Here is a 21,930-nt window from a genome sequence, read left to right on the forward strand (position 1 = left end):
TATAGTAGTTATATTCTTGTACATAGAGGCAGTATTATAGTAGTTATATTCTTGTATATAGGGGCAGTATTATAGTAGTTATATTCTTGTATATAGAAGCAGTATTATAGTAGTTATATTCTTGTATATAGAGGGCAGTATTATAGTAGTTATATTCTTGTACATAGGGGCAGTATTATAGTAGTTATATTCTTGTATATAGCAGCATTATAGTAGTTATATTCTTGTATATAGGGGGCAGTATTATAGTAGTTATATTCTTGTATATAGAAGCAGTATTATAGTAGTTATATTCTTGTATATAGAGGGCAGTATTATAGTAGTTATATTCTTGTACATAGGGGCAGTATTATAGTAGTTATATTCTTGTACATAGAGGCAGTATTATAGTAGTTATATTCTTGTATATAGAGGGCAGTATTATAGTAGTTATATTCTTGTATATAGGAGTATTATAGTAGTTATATTCTTGTATATAGGGGAAGTATTATAGTAGTTATATTCTTGTATATAGGGGGCAGTATTATAGTCGTTATATTCTTGTATATAGGGGCAGTATTATAGTAGTTATATTCTTGTGTATAGGGGCAGTATTATAGTAGTTATATTCTTGTATATAGGGGCTGTATTATAGTAATTATATTCTTGTATATAGTGGGCAGTATTATAGTAGTTACATTCTTGTATATAGGGGCAGTATTATAGTAGTTATATTCTTGTATATAGGGGCAGTATTATAGTAGTTATATTCTTGTATATAGGGGCAGTATTATAGTAGTTATATTCTTGTATATAAGGGCAGTATTATAGCAGTTATATTCTTGTATATAGGGGGCAGTATTATAGTAGTTATATTCTTGTATATAGGGGCAGTATTAGGGTATGTTCACATGAGGGCGTCCGTTACGGCTGAAATTACGGGGATGTTTCAGCCTGAAAATATCCCCGTAATTTCAGCCGTAACGGCATGTGCAGGCGCTTGAACGCCGCGTCCATTACGGCCGTAATTAGCGCTGCTATTCATTGGAGTCAATGAATAACGGCTCCAATTACGGCCAAAGAAGTGACAGGTCACTTCTTTGACGCGGGCGTCTATTTACGCGCCGTCTTTTGACAGCAGTGCGTAAATTACGCCTTGTGTGAACAGACAAACGTCTGCCCATTGCTTTCAATAGGCAGATGTTTGTCAACGCTATTGAGGCGCTATTTTCAGATGTAATTCGGGGCAAAAACGCCCGAATTACGTCCGTAAATAGGCCGTGTGTACATACCCTTATAGTAGTTATATTCTTGTATATAGGGGCAGTATTATAGTAGTTATATTCTTGTATACAGGGAACAGTATTATAGTAGTTATATTCTTGTATATAGGGGCAGTATTATAGTAGTTATATTCCTGTATATAGGAGGTAGTATTATAGTAGTTATATTCTTGTATATAGGAGGCAGTATTCTAGTAGTTATTCTTGTATATAGGAGCAGTATTATAGTAGTTATATTCTTGTATATAGGGGCAGTATTATAGTAATTATGGTCTTGTATATAGGAGCAGTATTATAGTAGTTATATTCTTGTATATAGGAGCAGTATTATAGTAGTTATATTCTTGTATATAGGGGGCAGTATTATAGTAGTTATATTCTTGTATATAGGAGCAGTATTATAGTAGTTATATTCTTGTACATGGGAGGCAGTAATATAGTAGTTATATTCTTGTATATAGGGGCAGTATTATAGTAGTTATATTCGTGTACATAGGAGGCAATATTATAGTAATTATATTCTTGTATATAGGGGCAGTATGATAGTAGTTATATTCTTGTATATAGGGAGCAGTGTTATATTAGTTATATTCTTGTATATAGGGGCAGTATTATAGTAGTTATATTCTTGTATATAGGGGGCAGTATTATAGTAGTTATATTCTTGTATATAGGGGCAGTATTATAGTAGTTATATTCTTGTACATGGGAGGCAGTAATATAGTAGTTATATTCTTGTATACAGGGGCAGTATTATAGTAGTTATATTCTTGTTTATAGGAGCAGTATTATAGTAGTTATATTCTTGTATATAGGGGCAGTATTATAGTAGTTATATTCTTGTATATAGGAGGCAGTATTATAGTAGTTATATTCTTGTATATAGGAGGCAGTATTATAGTAGTTATATTCTTATACATAGGGTGCAGTATTATAGTAGATATATTCCTGCGTATAGGGGCAATATTATAGTAGTTATATTCTTGTATATAGGCGGCAGTATTATAGTAGTTATATTCTTGTATATAGGGGTCAGTATTATAATAGTTATATTCTTGTATATAGGGGGCAGTATTATAGTAGTTATATTCTTGTATATAGGAGCAGTATTATAGTAGTTATATTCTTGTATATAGGGGGCAGTATTATAATAGTTATATTCTTGTATATAGGGGGCAGTATTATAGTAGTTATATTCTTGTATATAGGAGCAGTATTATAGTAGTTATATTCTTGTACATAGGGGGCAGTATTATAGTAGTTATATTCTTGTATATAGGGGCCAGTATTATAGTAGTTATATTCTTGTATATAGGGGCAGTATTATAGTAGTTATATTCCTGTATATAGGAACAGTATTATAGTAGTTATATTCTTGTATATAGGGGGCAGTATTATAGTAGTTATATTCTTGTATATAGGAGCAGTATTATAGTAGTTATATTCTTGTATATAGGGACAGTATTATAGTAGTTCTATTCTTGTACATGGGAGGCAGTAATATAGTAGTTATATTCTTGTATACAGGGGCAGTATTATAGTAGTTATATTCTTGTTTATAGGAGCAGTATTATAGTAGTTATATTCTTGTATATAGGGGCAGTATTATAGTAGTTATATTCTTGTATATAGGGGCAGTATTATAGTAGTTATATCCTTGTATATAGGGGCAGTATTATAGTGGTTATATTCTTGTATATAGGAGCAGTATTATAGTTGTTATATTCTTGTATATAGGTGCAGTATTATAGTGGTTATATTCTTGTATATAGGAGCAGTATTATAGTAGTTATATTCTTGTATATAAGAGGCAGTATTATAGTAGTTATATTCTTGTATATAGGGGGCAGTATTTAAATAGTTATATTCTTGTATATAGGGGCAGTATTATAGTAGTTATATTCTTGTATATAAGAGGCAGTATTATAGTAGTTATATTCTTGTATATAGGGGACAGTATTATAGTAGTTATATTCTTGTATATAGGGGACAGTATTATAGTAGTTATATTCTTGTATATAGGGAGTAGTATTATAGTAGTTATATTCTTGTATGTAGGGGCAGTATTATAGTAGATATATTCTTGTATGTAGGAGCAGTATTATAGTAGTTATATTCTTGTATATAGGGGCCAGTATTATAGTAGTTATATTCCTGTATATAGGAGCAGTATTATAGTAGTTATATTCTTGTATATAGGGAGTAGTATTATAGTAGTTATATTCTTGTATATAGGGGCAGTATTATAGTAGTTATATTCTTGTATGTAGGAGCAGTATTATAGTAGTTATATTCTTGTATATAGGGGCCAGTATTATAGTAGTTATATTCTTGTATATAGGAGCATTATTATAGTAGTTATATTCTTGTATATAGGGAGTAGTATTATAGTAGTTATATTCTTGTATATAGGGGCAGTATTATAGTAGTTATATTCTTGTATGTAGGAGCAGTATTATAGTAGTTATATTCTTGTATATAGGGGCCAGTATTATAGTAGTTATATTATTGTATATAGAAGCAGTATTATAGTAGTTATATTCCTGTATATAGGAGCAGTATTATAGTAGTTATATTCTTGTGTATAAGGGGCAGTATTATAGTAGTTATATTCTTGTATATAGGAGGCCAGTATTATAGTAGGTATATTCTCATATATAGGGGGCAGTATTATAGTAGTTATATTCTTGTATATAGGAGCAGTATTATAGTAGTTATATTCTTGTATATAGGAGGCAGTATTGTATTCGTTATATTCTTGTATATACGGCGCAGTATTATAGTATTTATATTATTGTATATAGAGGGGCAGTGTTATAGTAGTTATATTCTTGTACATAGGGGGCAGTATTATAGTATTTATTGACTACCATGTAGAACTTTTGTTTTATTTCACTCCTGGTTTTTCACACAAGCTGCTCTACTTTGTGTACATTGTCATCCCCTGCAAACATGCAACACCCAAGCTAATGAGAATAGGACATCTGTGTTCTATCCTGAGGCATGATGGGAGTTTACATCTCAAAGATATTAAAATATACAAGTCATCTGAAATGTCGCTATCGCTGGATTTATCGTCCAATCACATTATGTCCAGCTCTATAACAGTCTCCATTAATATTCCCCTCTAGTTATGAACATCAAACCTATGTATTAAACTCTCCACAGATCTTCTCGTAGCCACCAAACTTTGTTCTCGGTCTGAGTTGTCCTCCGTGTCCCTCAGGCGTCCTGTAGGATTTCTGCGTCCTCCGTATTTGTCTGGGTTCTTAATAATTCATCCGATTATTCAGCACTGCGTTCACAAAATTGATCTGTTAATTTTGAGTGAAAAATATTCTGTTTGGAGATACGAGACCGGGGCGTAGCGTGTCGCCACCGCACGGAGGCAAGGATGTTAATTACACAAGCTGCTTTTTATTTTAACTCCAGCCTTGCTGCTGCATGATATGAACATCTGATAATCCGGAATTTGCATGGTTCATGTGCAGAAAGAGAGGAGTCAACGTAAAGTAACGTACATCATAAGGGATGGAGATTTCGAAATTTCGAATTCATTCGATTAAATTATCAGCGTCGGCTCTCCATAATAGGTGCCGGACTATTGGAAGCTTTACGGTTTGCAAATATAGGTTTGTGAGTGACTACAAATATTTGATTCTCCAGTTTACGCCATTTTCCTTGCAAAGATTATTCACTTTTTTTGTAGACTGTAATCATGTAAAAATACATAGCTGTGCATTGGAGCTGCATACACAAAACGGGAGTATTCTTGAACCGATTACGATTTGCAAGGTTGCATCATGTGTTGCAGCAATAAAAAAAATCCTTTGACTGTACGCTGCCAGACGACCGTTATGATGGTAGAGTTTTGAGAAAGTGAGCGTAAAGGGGTTTTCAAGCCAATAAAAATTCATGGCCTATCCTCCGGATAGACCATCAATAGCTGATGGGTCGGGGTCCGACTTTCGGGACCCCCACCGATCTGGTGTTTTGAAGGGGGTGATGCGCTCGTATGAGCGCTGCTTCCCCTTTATTTCTTCTTGCTCACTGAACGCCTATACACATTTAGTGGTGATTCACCGAATTGCAGCCTTTTCTTCAATTGAAGTGAATGGGAGAAAAGGCTGCAATACAGTGAATCACCACTAGATCCGTTTTGGCTATTCACAGTGAGCAAGAAGAAATGAAGGGGAAGCAGCGCTCGTACGCCTGCTAAGCTGCTGTATCTAATCCTGAGGATCGGCCATCAATTTTTACTGGCTGGAAAACCCCTTTAAAGGAAATATCTACCTTTGCTGGCAAAATTTTGTATTTATGAATTCTATAACATATATTTTTTTTTTTTTTTTAAAAACAATGTTAAGGGATATTATGAAGAAGGGAATGGAAGGGGGAAAATAATGAAAAATCTGCATAAAAAAAACAAAACTTTTTTTTTTTCTGCAGATTTTTTTTTTAATTTTTTTTTTAAATACCATTATCTTCTGGAGTGTGTCTTAAAATTGAGTGGCCTAAAAATATGCAGTACATATTCTGTATTAATGCCCAAAATCGCAAGCAAACTTTTTTTGGCAACACTTTAACCGGTTAAGGACTAGGCTGTTTTACAGCTAAATGACCAGAGCAAATTTCACAATTTTGCTTTGCGCTTCTTTAGATGACTATAACTCTGCAGGTGAATAAAGTTCATCTTTGAATTTTACACTCTTTTTAAAGGACAGATAGGGCTTTGTTTTAGTGGCATTTGTCAGTATATATCATTTTTATTTTTTTCTCTAAAGTGGGCAAAATTGGAAAAAAATGCAAGAATTTAGCAATTGCGCCAGTTTATGCTAGCATTTTTCACACACGGTATGGACCACGGCCAAAATTCATCTCCTTTCACGTTCTTCCACTTCTCCCGTGCATGGGGATACCAAATATGTGAGCCTTATTCGCTGTGCGGGCATGTGCCAGGGCTTGGCATAAAAGGAGGCTTTTTGGCCTTTTCGGTCCAGGAATTTTGCATTTGATTTTATAGCCGCATACTGTTTTCTGGAGGGTGTAATGCTTCTGAAACATTAGAAACACCCCATAAATGACTTCATTCACACAAGTAGACCCCACAAGCTTTCCTTCAAGGGGTTTATCATATTTTTAGCAAGTCCAGTTTTCTTCTGAAAGTTTCTTGAATAAGATGGATCAAAATAAAATTAGCAATTTTTTAGCAAATGCGTCAGTTTATGCCAGCATTTTTCACACACGGTATAGACCACGGCCAAAATTCATCTCCGTTCACATTCTGCCACTTCTCCCGTGCACGGGGATACCAAATATGTGGCCTTATTTATCACATAGAGATGTAGGAGGGCGGACGATAGAAGAAGATTATTTCACAAATCGCTTTTTTTCAAAGCTGGTTTTACAAAACTCAACAGAGTTTCTATAACACTTCCAAAATATCTGCTCTTGAAGCAGAAATCCCAAAATATTCATCTAGGGGTATAATGGGAATTTATTTTTTGGGGTTTTCTAAAATAAGAAATTGCAGGTTAATGCAAATGGAGCTCTCCAGCAGATGAACTTTAGAAAACATCAAACATGACATCCCCCCCCCCCCCACCCATTCCCTCCCTCACCCTTGGAGTAAAATCAGGGGAAAAATAAAAACGTAATGTAGGGCAAATATATTTTCAACAAATTAACTAAAATCTAATAATTCAGAACAGTGTGGTATTTTTTAAAACATGGCTCAATGCACAGGCCTGGTTGTGAGGGACATGAGGGACAGAAATATCGGGAATCTTTGCGGTGCCCGTCTTTTCTGCAGACGCGGCACTTTTTCTGGGGGTTGCTTCTGGTTGCTGTTGGGGGAATCCGACTGATGAAGTGTCTTTCAGTCAGTCGCGTGACATCCTCAGACTGGGGGCATTCTCGGCTGTCCTGAACATCAAAAATGAGGCCTTCAATAATTTTCTCCTGGAAATCCAGGTATGTGTCTCTGCCTCTGTTTTTTTTGTAGAGCACAAATGAATTGTGGATGGCCACCTGTAACAAATAAATGGCCACCTTTTTGTACCAGGTTTTAGTTTTGCGTTTTACTAAATAGGGCTGTAAAACCTGGTCGCTTAAATCCACCCCCCCCATGTACTTGTTATATTCGGACACTCTCACTGGTTTGTGCTTGTCCGATGTTGCCCCTCTTTCCCTCACTGCCACTGTTCCTGCAGTATAAATCGTGCTTAGCACATACACATCTTTGCGATCCCTGAACTTGACCGCCAGCAATTCTTCAGATGCATAAGCACAGGAGTCCCCCTTTACCATGCGCTTCCCCACTAATTGCTGTGGAAAACCAATTCTGTTTTTGCGCATGGTACCACATGCCCCAGTCCTTGCAGCATGCAAATGCCTAAACAGGGGCACACTGGAATAAAAATGATCGCAGTACAGGTGGTACCCCTTGTGAAGCAGAGGCTGCATGATCTCCCACACAATCTTACTGCTGGTGGAAAGATCAGGGGGGCATCCAGGAACATTTATTGAGCGGTCCCGCCCTTCATAAATCCTGAAGGCGGTGGTATATCCTGACCCGCTTTCACACAATTTGTAGAGCTTAACGCCATATCTTGCCCTTTTTGAAGGTAGATATTGGCGAAAGCTAAGTCTGCCATGAAAGTTGAGGAGGGATTCGTCCACACTTACATTCTGCTCAGGGGTGTAGAGTTGCAGAAATAAATTATTCAGGGAATTTATTAGCGGTCTTATTTTGAACAACCGATCCCGGTTTGCATCGGTACTTGGGGGGGCCTGTGCGTTGTCATTGAAGTGGAGGAACCTCATTATTGTCTCATAACGAGACCTGGGCATTACTGCAGAATATACTGGGGTGGCTTGGGCGGGTCTTGTTGACCAGTAAGACCTAATGGAGGGCTTTTTGACAATACCCATATTTAGGGTGAGCCCCAAAAATTTTTTTAATTCCTGCAAATTGGTGGGCGTCCAATCTCTGGCATGGGTGGATGAAGGTTTCTGCCTTATATATTGCGTGGCATATAAATTTGTTTCGTGGACAATCTGATTTAGGATGTCGTCCGTTATAAATAAATGGAAGTAATCCATTTGGACAAAATTTGTATTGTCCACGGTTATGCCAGGAGTGGCCGTAAATCCGTGGATTCTAGGCCCAAAAGATGGGGCAGGTGCCCATACAAGAGCCTGGACTGGAGGGACCAGGCTGTCCCGTGCTACAGCGCTACTTGGCCCTGCGCTTTCATGTTCTGCAGTTTCGACTGCATCAGGGACAACGTCCCCTGAAGATGAACCTGAAGTGACGCTGTCATCGTCACTACCTAAAACAGGTTCCATCTCGGACGCCATCTCTGATGCGGTCTCCGACTCAGACCACAGCATGGCGTATGCCTCCTCGGCGCTAAACAACTTCCTCGCCATAACGTAACTAACACTAACACTAACTAAACAAATTTTTTTTTTGTTTTTTTTTTTTATAAAACACACAAACTAACTGCTATATATATCTACACTACCGCTAACAAAAAAATAAACCGCTATTGCTATATATATTATATATATGTGGATATATATATAATTATATACTCCCTACCTGCCTATTCTAATAGAATAAAAGAAAGAAAGGTAGATAGATAGAAAAAAAGATAGATGGATAGATAGATTGTATAGATAGATAGAAATCTATCTATACAGAGAATGTTTTAGAGTGTAACTGTATTTTTTTGTAACTGTAACTGTATTCTTCTGGCAGCAATTCTCCCGAGTCTCTTCTTCTCCTCAAACTGAAACAATGTTTGAGGAGAAGAAAAGAGGCAGGAGATTTACTGCCAGAAAAGTCAAAATAAAACAAATGTGGTCGCTGTGATAGGTTTTCACAGCGACCACATGTTCAGGGACCATCAGATTGGTCCCTGATACTCTGCCCAGTGCCCAGAGCTGTTGGTAACAGCGAGGGCACAGGGCTGTGTGCACGCGATCGCGTGCACACTGTTTTCTATATCAGAAATGCATGTGATCGCTGTGATTGGTTGTCACAGCGACCACATGTTCAGGGACCATCAGATTGGTCCCTGATACTCTGCCCAGTGCCCAGAGCTGTTGTAACAGCGAGGGCACAGGGCTGTGTGCACGCGATCGCGTGCACGCGATCGCGTGCACACTGTTTTCTATGCAGAAATGCATGTGATCGCTGTGATTGGTTGTCACAGCGATCACATGTTCAGGGGCCAAAAGATTGACCCCTGACATTGTGCCCAGTGCCCATGGCTGTTAGCAACAGCCAGGGCATAGAGCTGTGTGCACGCGATCGCGCGTGCACAGTCTCTGAAGTGCGGCCGTATATATACTATACGCCGGACTTTAGAGACCCTGACCGCTGGCCGTATATTTACGGCCAGCGGTCGGGAACCTGTTAAAGCCCCCCAATGGCTTCAATGGGAAAAATATTAATGACACTTTTTTTTTTTATGCTTTGCGTAATTTCATTACTCCTACAACTGTATTTACTATCGGCACATATTCACATTGAAGTCAGTTGAAAGTTTTATACTTGAGGCTTTTTACGTGGATTATGCGGGTTAAAAAAAAAATGCTGTGTGATCATGGCCTTAGGGTCAATGCACACAATGCGTATTACGTGTGGAAAAACCGCAGCGTAATACAGTACCATAGACCATAATATTCCAGGAGATCTCATGTACACGTTTCGCTATTTTCCATCACTTAAATTGACCTGCGGTGTGGATTTGAATTAAAATCTGCAGCATGTCAATTTATCTTAGAATTGAATATCTTAAAACACAATCCCCTACGAATTTCTTGCGGTTTTTCTGCGTATTTTCCACATCAAAATACGCAACGTGTGCATGTAGCCTTAGGATTAAATGGTAACCTTTTTGCTGTTTGCAGCTACCACTAGGGGGAGTTTAAGAGCTTACTGCATACTGGTTATACATCAAACTCAATAATAAAACAGTATGCAGTATGCTCCCCCTAGTGGTGGCTGCAGGTAGTTAGAAATTGACCATTTTACTCTGTCTTTGCAGGGGATTCTGAGCTCTGTATCTGAAAAATGGGGCTCTATATAAAGTTACTTTAAGAATGACCTGGTGACTGTGTTAAAGGCGGCTTTCACTTTAAGCAAAGGAACAAGAAACTTCCTCTTCTACCTTTCCTATTTCCTTTTCCCTTTTCCCTTTTTCCTTACATTTCCCCTTTCCCTTTTTTATAATGTCCGTTATTTTTTCAGTATGTTCTTCAATTACGTTCTGAAAATTGTATCCCTGTTATTATAATTGTACCCCCCATCAGTCCTAACTTTATTGTGTAACTTACTCGTTTCGATTTCCCAGTCTGACCTGCTGCAAATTTTTTTTTTCAAATCTCCGTCCTAGTCAGAACAAATCCCCAATTCCCAGCTTTATATTACCTTATGTTCTGCCAATCTTAACATGTAGCAGTCGCTGGAAGCCTCGGTGAGCTCAGATGATCTCCCTGGCTCTTATAATCATGGCGGTGTACGGAGCAAATCACTCCATGGTGAATGAGGTCACTGCGGGGGATTCTGACTTATTTATTTTTTTCCATTACAAGTTTTGAGGTAGTTTCAGAGCAGATTGTGAAAAACTCTGCTATATCTCACTGAGAGTTGGTTCAGTATCGCAGCTTTCCAGGTATTGCGATCACGAGGCCATTTAAAGTGTAACTCCATACAAAACTTTAGTTAAAGGGGTTATTAAATATCCTGGGGCATTATGAGTTAATTGAAGCGGTCCCCTGTTTCCGATCCTCATTTATTAGCCAGATCCGCTACAAAGAGCTTCTCTCACTTTGGAGGACTCAACCCTTCTGTGTATTACATGCAGAGCCCATTGATTTCTATGAAAACCATGTAATGCCTCATTTCCCCTGTGGTGGTGCTGCAGGGAAATTGAACCTTTACTGTAGTGTCACTCCACAGATCACAACTGATCGCTGGAGTTCCCAGGACTGGTAAATCCTGTAATCCACTTTAAATCGAGGGACCCTTCTAACAAAAAAAGTATTGTCCAAAGTGGACAACACCTTTAAATTTCTCACCACTCTAAAGTTTACATTTTATAAACAGTGCAGAGATTTTTGTGTTTTTTCTGCCCTCATCATAACAACCTCGAGGTCCATGACCTACCATGAGCCAGGCTGGTTCACATGAGTGTTTGTTTATATAGAATAAAAGGTTGTGACTCTTCTCCGAAGACCGCGTGAGCCAAGCAGGAGAAGTTGAGCCTCCTCTCCTCGCAGTAATCCCTCTTGGCACATAGAAGGATCATGTAAAACACTCCAGATCCCCAAACAAAAGAGGAATAAAGTCCCAGAGTATTGTAGAGATCACAGTGGGGGTGGGGAACTGCCACATTTGCGCATTAGCTGCATTGTTTTAGTCGTGTCCCCCCCCCCCCCCAAACCACCATTTGGCACTTCATGTGGGTTTATTATGTGAAATTACACTAAATAGTAGAAGATTTAAAGGGGGGGGGGGTGTAAATTCGAAAAAAAAATACATTTTCCAGAAACAGCGCCACTCTTGTCCCTAGGCCGTGCTTGGTACTGCAGCTCAACCTCATTTTAGTGAAAGCTACAATATTGGACACCACCAACAAAAAATAATACTTTTTTTTTTTTTCTTATCTGAAGGTTTATAGTATCTGAAGGCTTTTTAGGGATGCTTCTAACAGTGACTTAGTTATAGGGGTTGCAGCGGGAATTGTCGCCAACTGAGCCCTAAAACTTACCGTGGCCGTACACTCGTGATATCAGACAGCTAAGTTAGGCCAATTCAGACTATTTTATGCTGACTTTCGGCACCTTTATCCTGACCCCCAAAGAGCATGATGTTGTCGGGGTCAGTCATGTGCAATACTTGGAAAGTTGTGTATGCCAGATGTGCTCCAATAAGAGACAAGGCCACAGATCAAGACAGAAATCATTGTTCCCAATTATGTTGACAACATCCACATCCAACCGTTAACATGGAGTTGTTAAGAAAATAGTTGTCAGAAACCTCTTGGCCAGCTTTAAAGGGGTGAAATCCTCCTCCCTGACCCTTCTCCTGACATATCTTTTAGTAAACAATTGTATTCCCCATGACATAACAATTCTGGAGCATCTTTTCTTATAACTTGTGCCGTCCCTCTGTTGTTCCTCCTAGAAATGTATGAGTAAATTGACAAGTGGGTGTTAGGAGTTGGGGGGGGGGGATGTCCCTACACAGACTGGTACTGTCCAATCCGTGCTGACAGAGACTGTGGCGGTAACTCCCAGTTGTCAATTAATTTATAATTTTTTATAAGGAATAACAGGAACGGCACAACATGCGGATTATAATTTTTTACTTAAATAGACATGTCAGGAGAGGTGACCGGTCCTCTTGTATTGGCCGGACAGAGGAATGGACTAAGCCTCTTGCGTAGCGCGCCCTACGTTAGTCACGCTTCTATTAATTTCCTGGCAGTATAACCGAGTAACCTGTACCATATCATGGGCTCTTAGCTGGTAAATCGCTGTATTGTGTGGAAGCCTTGCAGACTCCTTATAAGACGTTATCGGTGTCCGGGGGCTCTGTGTCGGGGGTTGCTCTTGATGCCGCTTCTCCTCTGGGCCTGACGCAGGTTTTGTAGAACACCTCGCCAGTAATGAAATTGTTGTAAAATGTCAAAGTGCAAAATGAATCTTCTAACATTTTATTATCATCTGGAGCTTCTCCCACTACGAGCAGCCAAAGGAGTTACGGTAAGGCCACACGGAGCGTCGTTGACGCGTTTTTTTTTGCAGTTAAGTTGCGTTTTAAAACTGCATGCGCGTTTTGTCTCTGTAATGCTGCAGTTCCGTTGCGTTTTTTTACACACATAGTTTATGGACATCGTTTTCACCCGTGTTGAAGTTTGTTAGGTTCTTCCTGTATATAGTTCATTACGATGCATTGCAGAACTGTAACAACATCGGCAGCGCGGTCGTTAACCGCATGCGGTCGGACATTATGAAGATGCGGTCAACCACACAAAAACACATTGTAATATAACGGCAGCCGTCTGTCCATAACCAACATTTCACCATTGACTTCTATTGGAAATGACTTGCTGCGGTCTAAAAACGCGACATAAACGCAACGTGGCCGCACCGTGTGGCCGCACCCTAATACCGACGAGTTCAGTTACCTAGTGCAGGCATCATGTGGGCTATGTGCGGCAGTATCACACATCTAAGGATTAGAATTTAGATACACTGCTCAGTAGACCGTATCACACATCATAGGATTAGATACAGCGGCTCAGCAGACACTATAAATTAGGTACGCTGGTCAACAGTCTGGTCACACATGAAAGGTAAGGTACACTGACTCCGCATACAGTATCACACATGATAGGATTAGATACAGCAGCTCAGCAGACCGTGTCACACATGATAGGATTAGATACAGCAGCTCAGCAGACCGTGTCACACATGATAGGATTAGATACAGCAGCTCAGCAGACCGTGTCACACATGATAGGATTAGATACCGCATCTCAGCGGACCGTATCACAGACGTGTTTGAATCTCTTGGGCCCCAATGCAAAGTCTGTGACAGGGCCCCCAACTATCACACGTTATTCATAAGGTTAATTCACTCATAATGGGTCAGGGGGCCAATATGGGTCCCTTCATGCTCTACGGCCCAGATGCAACCGCATCCTCTGCATTCCCTATAGTTGCGCCCCTGCTTGGTAGGCTTAGATACACTGGTCAACAGACGGCTTCATACATGATGGACTTGGATACAACAGCTCAGCACATAGTATCACACATTGTAGGCTTAGATACACCGGCTCAGCACACAGTATCACACATAATAGGTTTAGATACACCAGCTCAGCACACAGTATCACACATTGTAGGCTTAGATACACCGGCTCAGCACACAGTATCACACATAATACGCTTAGATACACCGGCTCAGCACACAGTATCACACATTGTAGGCTTAGATACACCGGCTCAGCACACAGTATCACACATAATAGGCTTAGATACACCGGCTCAGCACACAGTATCACACATTGTAGGTTTAGATACACCGGCTCAGCACACAGTATCACACATAATAGGCTCTGGTGGTTTCACATCACGTGTACGCTGGCGTGCCTATAAACGTTATTGGGTATACGAACCATAAGGGCATCTTCTTCTTATACGTTTGGTCAGAATATGTCGGGATCCCACAGCCCCAACTGTGTTGAAAGTGAAGTTGACTACCGCGCATATTTAATACAACCGTCTACAAAAAATATATACCGCGTTCCCGTCAGTGACAGGCGTACACCTCTATCTAGTCACACATCTGTCTGTACGTTTAGACTGTCCCTGGAGATTATTTAAAATGTTCTCAATTCTGGATCATTTGACGCTACACAGATTTTGCAAAGTACACAGGAAGATTTAATACCTTATTCAGAACCGTTCCAGCGGTAATAACCACAATTAATTCAATTTTCTCCCTACGCTTATGCATAAAAACAGCCAGTGGCGCCCGGGGTGCGCAAAAAAATGTACTTCTCAACGATGATTTTCAGCGCCTGATGATCAAGCGTAGACTATTTCCTATCTCTAATTCAAAACAACTATTCCCTGCAATTAGCGGCTAATTAGCAAGTGAGAGGGAAGTCTGAACGTTAACATCTGCCGAGACTGCCGAGGACTTGCGCTTATTTCTGAAGTCAACATTAAGGCGTCTGCAGGTGCAGCGTGTATTCATGAGATATTTCAATTCATAGCCACACTTTTATTTTAGGAAGCGAGGGATGATGTTCAGCTAACAAGACAATTCAGGAAGAGATGAGCAGAGAGATGGCGGCACGGAGAACCTTAAAGTGAATGTCCGCCTTTTAACTTTTGTGTAGAAAATTTGCTGATTTAATCTTATAATAATGTTTATAGAGGTCGGAGCTTCTGTTTTCCTGCTGTAGAGTTCCAAATACCACCACAAACCGTGGCAAAGTTAAGTGATGAAATTATGGCTGTGTGCAGTCACCACTAGGGGGAGCTTGGTGCATACTGTTTTATTATTGAGCTCAATGAAAGCTGTATAAATCCCTATGCAGAAGGCTCCCTCTAGTGGTGAATATATATGCAATTGATCAACACACAATTGTTGACCCAAAACAATGTTAAAGGGTAGTCGACTACGGTATTGATTGTGTCAAACCCTTGCACAACGGAGACAAACGGAAACCATTGGAACCCGAATCCGTCACCATTGAAATCAATGGTGGTGGAAACCGAAACCTATGGTTTGTGTCTGTCAGGTCTCCGTTCCTACGGAAAGCTCAGTCGGAACGGAGCCCTAGCGCAGATGTGAACGAAGCCTAAAGTGTGCCTGCAGTTTTATGAAACTCTAAAGCCCAGTTCACATGTACTAGTAGTGGTAAGGAAATAAGCATCTGGTAAAAAGCAGTGGAGCTGTAGAAATTATAAGCCTGGTGTCCGCACATAGGACTAATCTTCCTGGGTGTTGCCTATCATGGTAAGTAAGGAGGTTGGGATTTACAATAGAATCAGGGTGGGTGTAAATTAGAAAGTTGAACCCAATTTGTTGCCTTTCTTAATAATTTATCAACAGACTTTACATTACTTATCCTTTACTGATCCTGAGCCACATCCTGTATTATACTCTACAGCTGCACTCACTACTCTGCTGGTGGAGTCACTGTGTACATACATTACATTACTTATCTTGTACAGATCCTGAGTTACATCCTATATTATACTCCAGAGCTGCACTCACTATTCTGCTGGTGCAGTCACTGTGTACATACATTACATTACTTATCCTGAGTTACATCCTATATTATACTCCAGAGCTGCATTCACTATTCTGCTGGTGGAGTCACTGTGTACATACATTACATTACTTATCCTGTACTGATCCTGAGTTACATCCTGTATTATACTCCAGAGCTGCACTCACTATTCTGCTGGTGGAGTCACTGTGTACATAAATTACATTACTTATCTTGTACAGATCCTGAGTTACATTCTGTGTTATACTCCAGAGCTGCACTCACTATTCTGCTGGTGGAGTCACTGTGTCCATACATTACTTATCCTGTACTGATCCTGAGTTACATCCTGTATTATACTCCAGAGCTGCACTCACTATTCTGCTGGTGGAGTCACTGTGTACATACATTACATTACTTATCCTGTACTGATCCTGGGTTACATCCTGTATTATACTCCAGAGCTGCACTCACTATTCTGCTGATGGAGTCACTGTGTACATACATTACATTACTTATCCTGTAGTGATCCTGAGTTACATCCTGTATTATACTCCAGAGCTGTGCTCACTATTCTGCTGGTGGAGTCACTACGTACGTACGTAAGTACGTACGTACGTACGTACGTACGTACGTACGTACGTACATTACATTACTTATCCTATACTGATCCTGAGTTACAGCCTGAGCTGCAATCCCTTTTCTGCTGGTTGTCATTGGAAACCATTAGAAAACTTGTCATCCGTGCCTCCCCTAACACCCCTAACAGCTTAGCTAAGCTCCTATAATACAGAAAGAAAGTTTGGTTTTTCCTACATTTGATTACTAGACCATATCTGGTGTAAAGTCAACACTTCCCTGACTACAAATCAGAAGAGCAAGCTCTATGGCAGAGACTTCAAGCAGGAAGTGATGGGAGATTTCAGCTCTGTAGCCTGCAGAATAGGGAATGCAGCTCTGGAGTAGAACATGGGGTGTACACCAAGATTAGTGCAAGATAAGTAATGTATTTACAAAGTGACTTTTTATGTAGATTTTCTCTATATGTAAAATGGTGTCCAAAGATGGACAAAACATGTGAAGGGTTAAAGGCATAAAAAAAAAACTGCACAGTGTGACCCATGTCTCAGTATTTTATATTTACAGTGATAATCTGTTTACTTAAAGCATCACCAATGTTCTTGTCTTATTTTTCAGGTGTGACATTGAGATATGCGGGTACATCTATCAACCATCCTAGATTTGGAAGCAGTTTTGGGGTTTAACTCCTTTAAATACGACCAGGTATGTACAATGTGTGCGTCCTAAATATTCACATCGTCTCTGACTGATCCATGCTCTCAATGAAAAACTTTCTGTATGGAAGGTGTTTCCTGGGGTGAAGGGTGGGCAGGGATTTAGAGGGGAGACATGATACCTCAGGCCGAAGTACTTTATCACAAGCGAGCGGCATCGGCGCATGCGCAGTAAAGCAAGGTGTACTGGCCTCGGCCTCCTCTGCGCATGCACCAAATGCCGTCTGAGTTAGGGTATGTTCACACGAGGGCGTCCGTAACGGCTGAAATTACGGGGCTGTTTCAGCCTGAAAACATCCCTGTAATTTCAGCCGTAACGGCATGTGCAGGCGATTGAACGCCGCGTCCACTACGGACGTAATTGGAGCTGCTATTCATTGGAGTCAATGAATAACGGCTCCAATTACGGCCAAAGAAGTGACAGGTCACTTCTTTGACGCGGGCGTCTATTTACGCGCCGTCATTTGACAGCGGCGCGTAAATTACGCCTCGTGTGAACAGACAAACGTCTGCCCATTGCTTTCAATGGGCAGATGTTTGTCAACGCTATTGAGGCGCTATTTTTGGACGTAATTCGGGGCAAAAACGCCCGAATTACGTCCGTAAATAGGCCGTGTGAACATACCCTTAGATTGTAATGAGCACCGGCCAAAATATGCAAGGCCGTCACTGTCAACCTATAACCCTCCTGGATAACAGTTTGGGGGCCTAAATCCTCCTGACAGGTTTTCCTCCCTTTGCACCCAAAAAAAACCGTTACTTTGGTCAGGATCTGGGGTTAGGTCATAAGACCCAATATGTAGTGGACGTTCTAATTCATCACAAAGGCTTTTCTCGCTCTGGAGAACCTGTCCTGTCCTACATTTCACAGACAACCCACTGATATGAATGGACACTGTGTAATACTTAATTTTCCCTGTGGTGGCGCTACAGGGATATTGAACACTTGCTGCCAGATTTCCCACAGATCACAGGCGATCGCTGGAGTTCCTAGCAGGGGGATACTTTGTGTTCAGCTTAATTTCAAGGGGCCCTTCTATCAAGTAGGGATTGTCCAAAACTAAGAACTCCTTTAGGAATCCTCTTCTCTGCAATGAAGAAGCTCAACCCGGACCATTAATACCAGCCCCATTGTCCCTCAAAGTTTAGAGCTAGTACAACATTTTTAGGTAGGAAGTCCTCCGGCCATCAACCCAACCCAGATTTGTCTATCTAACTACCAGATGGTGATGTGTTCCAAGAAATGTGTTTTCTATTGCTCCGTAGTCCAGTGGTGGTGACTTTGAGCCACTCCAATAATTTGACGCTTGTTCATGGTGATCTCAGGCAGGAGCACAGCCATGGAAACCTAAAAACGTGGTTTATAGGTGGCCCAACACTGACAGAAAACCCCTATAGAAGCTCGTAGATATTGTGAGTGCTGGAGTGTTCTAGTGTCCTGGACTGGGTTCTTAGTCTGGGGGACTTTATAGCAGTTGGGCCAGGCTTTGGTTGGGTTAGGCTTCAATGACACTTTCTTGAGTGTTGGGCCTGTAATCGCCCCTCTGATATTCTGCATGGACGTTTTCCCACACGCACCATTGCTTTATATACTGCAATGTATAGATCCTGCTGCTTAGGCGGAACAGTAACGACTTTAATATGGATTGCAATAGAGTTGTGGACCGCACATAACAGGTGAGTGTGAATGAGGCCTTTATGGGAGGGCTGTTTGAGTGTAGGGTTGGCATTGGCCACCATTGATCTTGTTCACACAGTTGCCCTGTATTCTCAGCATATCATTAGGAAATTACATATTGTTTTAAATTAGGTGTATGTATATATATATATATATATATATATATATATTATATAATTTTTTACACTAGCTGCTAGAGCAGTCAATATAGGCTGACACTTCCTATTTTTTGCAGCTTACTGGTCAGCTTTACTGTATAGGCTGGAAAAGCATGAGCATGGTCATCTTATTATCATTTGAGTGTGGACTAGTTAAGACCCTTTTCACGGGTTAATCATTGGGCAAACGATAGTTCATATGTACACTCATTCCCAATAAGTACCCTGAGTAAGCTGGCGACGATCAGCCGATCATTGAGCGTTCCCATACGTTACTGATCATACCTCCTTGTAAGAGGAGCAAACAAGCGCCGATCATCAATTTGTCTGGTCGATGGGCACTCGTTTTCACGGCCTATGTCATGTCGCATAAAAAGACCTTTTAAATGACCACTTTATTGTATTACTGGAGGAACTAAATAAGGCCGGATAGTAACACCAAATACACACACAAGCCTCTATATGCCCCGGTCTCTGGGGTAGGAGCTGTACACCATCATTTCCTGGAGGCTGGTATAATCTATGGCCTTTCTCTGACGTTTGACTCACATTCATTCCAGCTGCCAAAAAGCGCAAACACACTGCTGCACTAACTACACAAAGGAAGTGAGAGAGCGACTGCTACAACATTTAATAAACCGAACAAATTTCATTCTACAGACTGATCTCTAATGAAACTAAAATTCCATACCTGAGACATTCCCTTTAATATAAATACTCTGGACATTAACCCTTTATGCAATAAAATCACATCCACAGTCCCGGTGTAAATATCAGCGTGGTAAAAGTTTAGTTCTTGTTCTTTTACTGCTATTTCCGAACCAGTTTCTTAACTTTTTAGAAGATTTCTGGAGGGGCCCGTGACCCAGGGGAAGAATTTATGAAATCCAGACTTCAACCATGTGCGCACAAACAGCTGAATTCCCACAAAAAAAAAAAATACTAGGAAAACCCAACCCCCACCCCCTTCTCCTCTTTCTGCAATACAAAGTCGGTCAAAGGTAAAGCCATTGCAAGAGATTTACTTAGACTGGTGTTTCATACGCCAGTCTAAATATGAACGCCGCTGGCGTAAGATAGGCCTAATTTAATAAGAGGCACACACCTATTAATAAATTAGGCGCATTTCTGTCCGTCCTTGCACCAGAAAGGCAAATCTACGCGGAAATTCTGCTATAATGTAAGTAATGTCAATTGTAGTAAATGTAACGGGCCACAGATGGTAAATGTAACGGGCCCTTCCCCCAACCCTCACCTACTTTTTTTTTTTTAAAAGCTAGTTTTTGCGGAAAATGCGTCTATTCTACGCCAGAAATCTGGCGTAGACAGTTTAATAATTCCCCCTTTATATTTCACGCTTCATTCAAGTGCGGCGGATTTGCCGTGGATTTAACACCCAATCTCTGCCAAACGGACGGTATGATTTGTCCTCAAATGTGCAGGGGAATAATCTGCTACGCAGAGGCGGACACAGACCGCAGAGGACCCCTGTGTCTGAGCCCCCCATAACCCAACCACGCCCGGGCGCATATAAAACTATACAAATCTATACTACACGTTTTATTACTAGTTTACAACACAAGTAACCAACATAAATAATGCAAATGATTTCCATATTTAACACAAAGCACTCGTGTAACTAACGTATAATGACTTTATCGCGCTACGCTGCTTCCGTAACTGACATTCACTTCTACGGGAGTTACGGAAACCGCGTAGCTCAGCGAGTTTTGCAGTTTTCGTAACTTCCGACCATCTAATCAGGAAGCAGCGGGAGCCGAGAAAGGCAGAACGGGGTTTAGGGGGCTCCATTCTAGAGATAGATGCAGGTCCCACCTCTGGGACCCGCATCTATCGGGCATTTATGGCCTGTCCCGTGGATATGTTGTAAATGTTAAAGAAGGGCAAACCCCTTTAACTGTCCACTGAGCTCCACTCCAAACATTTTCTACAGACAGGGCAGCGACCACCACCTCCCCGTTCTTTTCGGTCCGCCCCCTTCACGACGCTCAGCACACACCACACTGTAAAAGCACCGGCAGGCTCAGGGGGCGGAGCAAGAAGAACCCGAACAATGATTGGCTGAAAGGCTCAGCCAACCAGTATTGGACTTAATTTCAGCAGCTCCGCTATCCCGGATCAATCACTGGTCCGAAGATAGCGATGCCGCTTGCTAGGAGCTGCGCACTCTATCTGGTGGTCTTGGTCACCTAGTGAGTGTCCCTGTCCGATGTTGCACTGCATCTGACAGGGACACTGGTTACTACATGAAGACCACCAGACAGAGCAAGCCTCGCCAGGCCCTTCCCCTCCTCATATGTTTTCTAAGTAATAGATTTGAGGGGGACCCCTCCCACCCTGTGCACATAATACTGCTCCCTATATACAAGAATAGAACTACTATAATACTTCCCCCTATATACAAGAATATAACTACTATAATACTGCTTACTATATACAAGAATATAACTAGTATAATACTGCTCCTATATACAAGAATATAACTACTATAATACTGCCCCCTATGTACAAAAATATAACCACTATAATACCGCTCCTATATACAAGAATATAACTACTATAATACTGCCCCTATATACAAGAATATAACTACTATAATACTGCCCCTTATATACAAGAATATAACTACTATAATACTGCCCCCTATATACAAGAATATAACTACTATAATACTGCCCCTATGTACAAGAATATAACGACTATAATACT

At 40.6% G+C, this 21,930-nt stretch overlaps 1 protein-coding gene across 3 annotated transcripts in view; it reads left to right on the forward strand.

The window, feature by feature from the left end:
• ST3GAL1 (ST3 beta-galactoside alpha-2,3-sialyltransferase 1) overlaps positions 1-21,930 on the forward strand; it is a 136,886-nt gene that overhangs the window by 66,846 nt on the left and 48,110 nt on the right. For all 3 annotated transcript variants that reach the window (XM_075825707.1, XM_075825706.1, XM_075825708.1), the window contains exon 3: positions 17,267-17,353. The gene's annotated coding sequence lies outside the window, so the exon portion shown is untranslated. The remainder of the gene's footprint in view (positions 1-17,266; positions 17,354-21,930) is intronic.

This window comes from Rhinoderma darwinii, chromosome 5 (genome assembly GCF_050947455.1).
Source record: "Rhinoderma darwinii isolate aRhiDar2 chromosome 5, aRhiDar2.hap1, whole genome shotgun sequence".
NCBI lineage: Eukaryota > Metazoa > Chordata > Amphibia > Anura > Rhinodermatidae > Rhinoderma > Rhinoderma darwinii.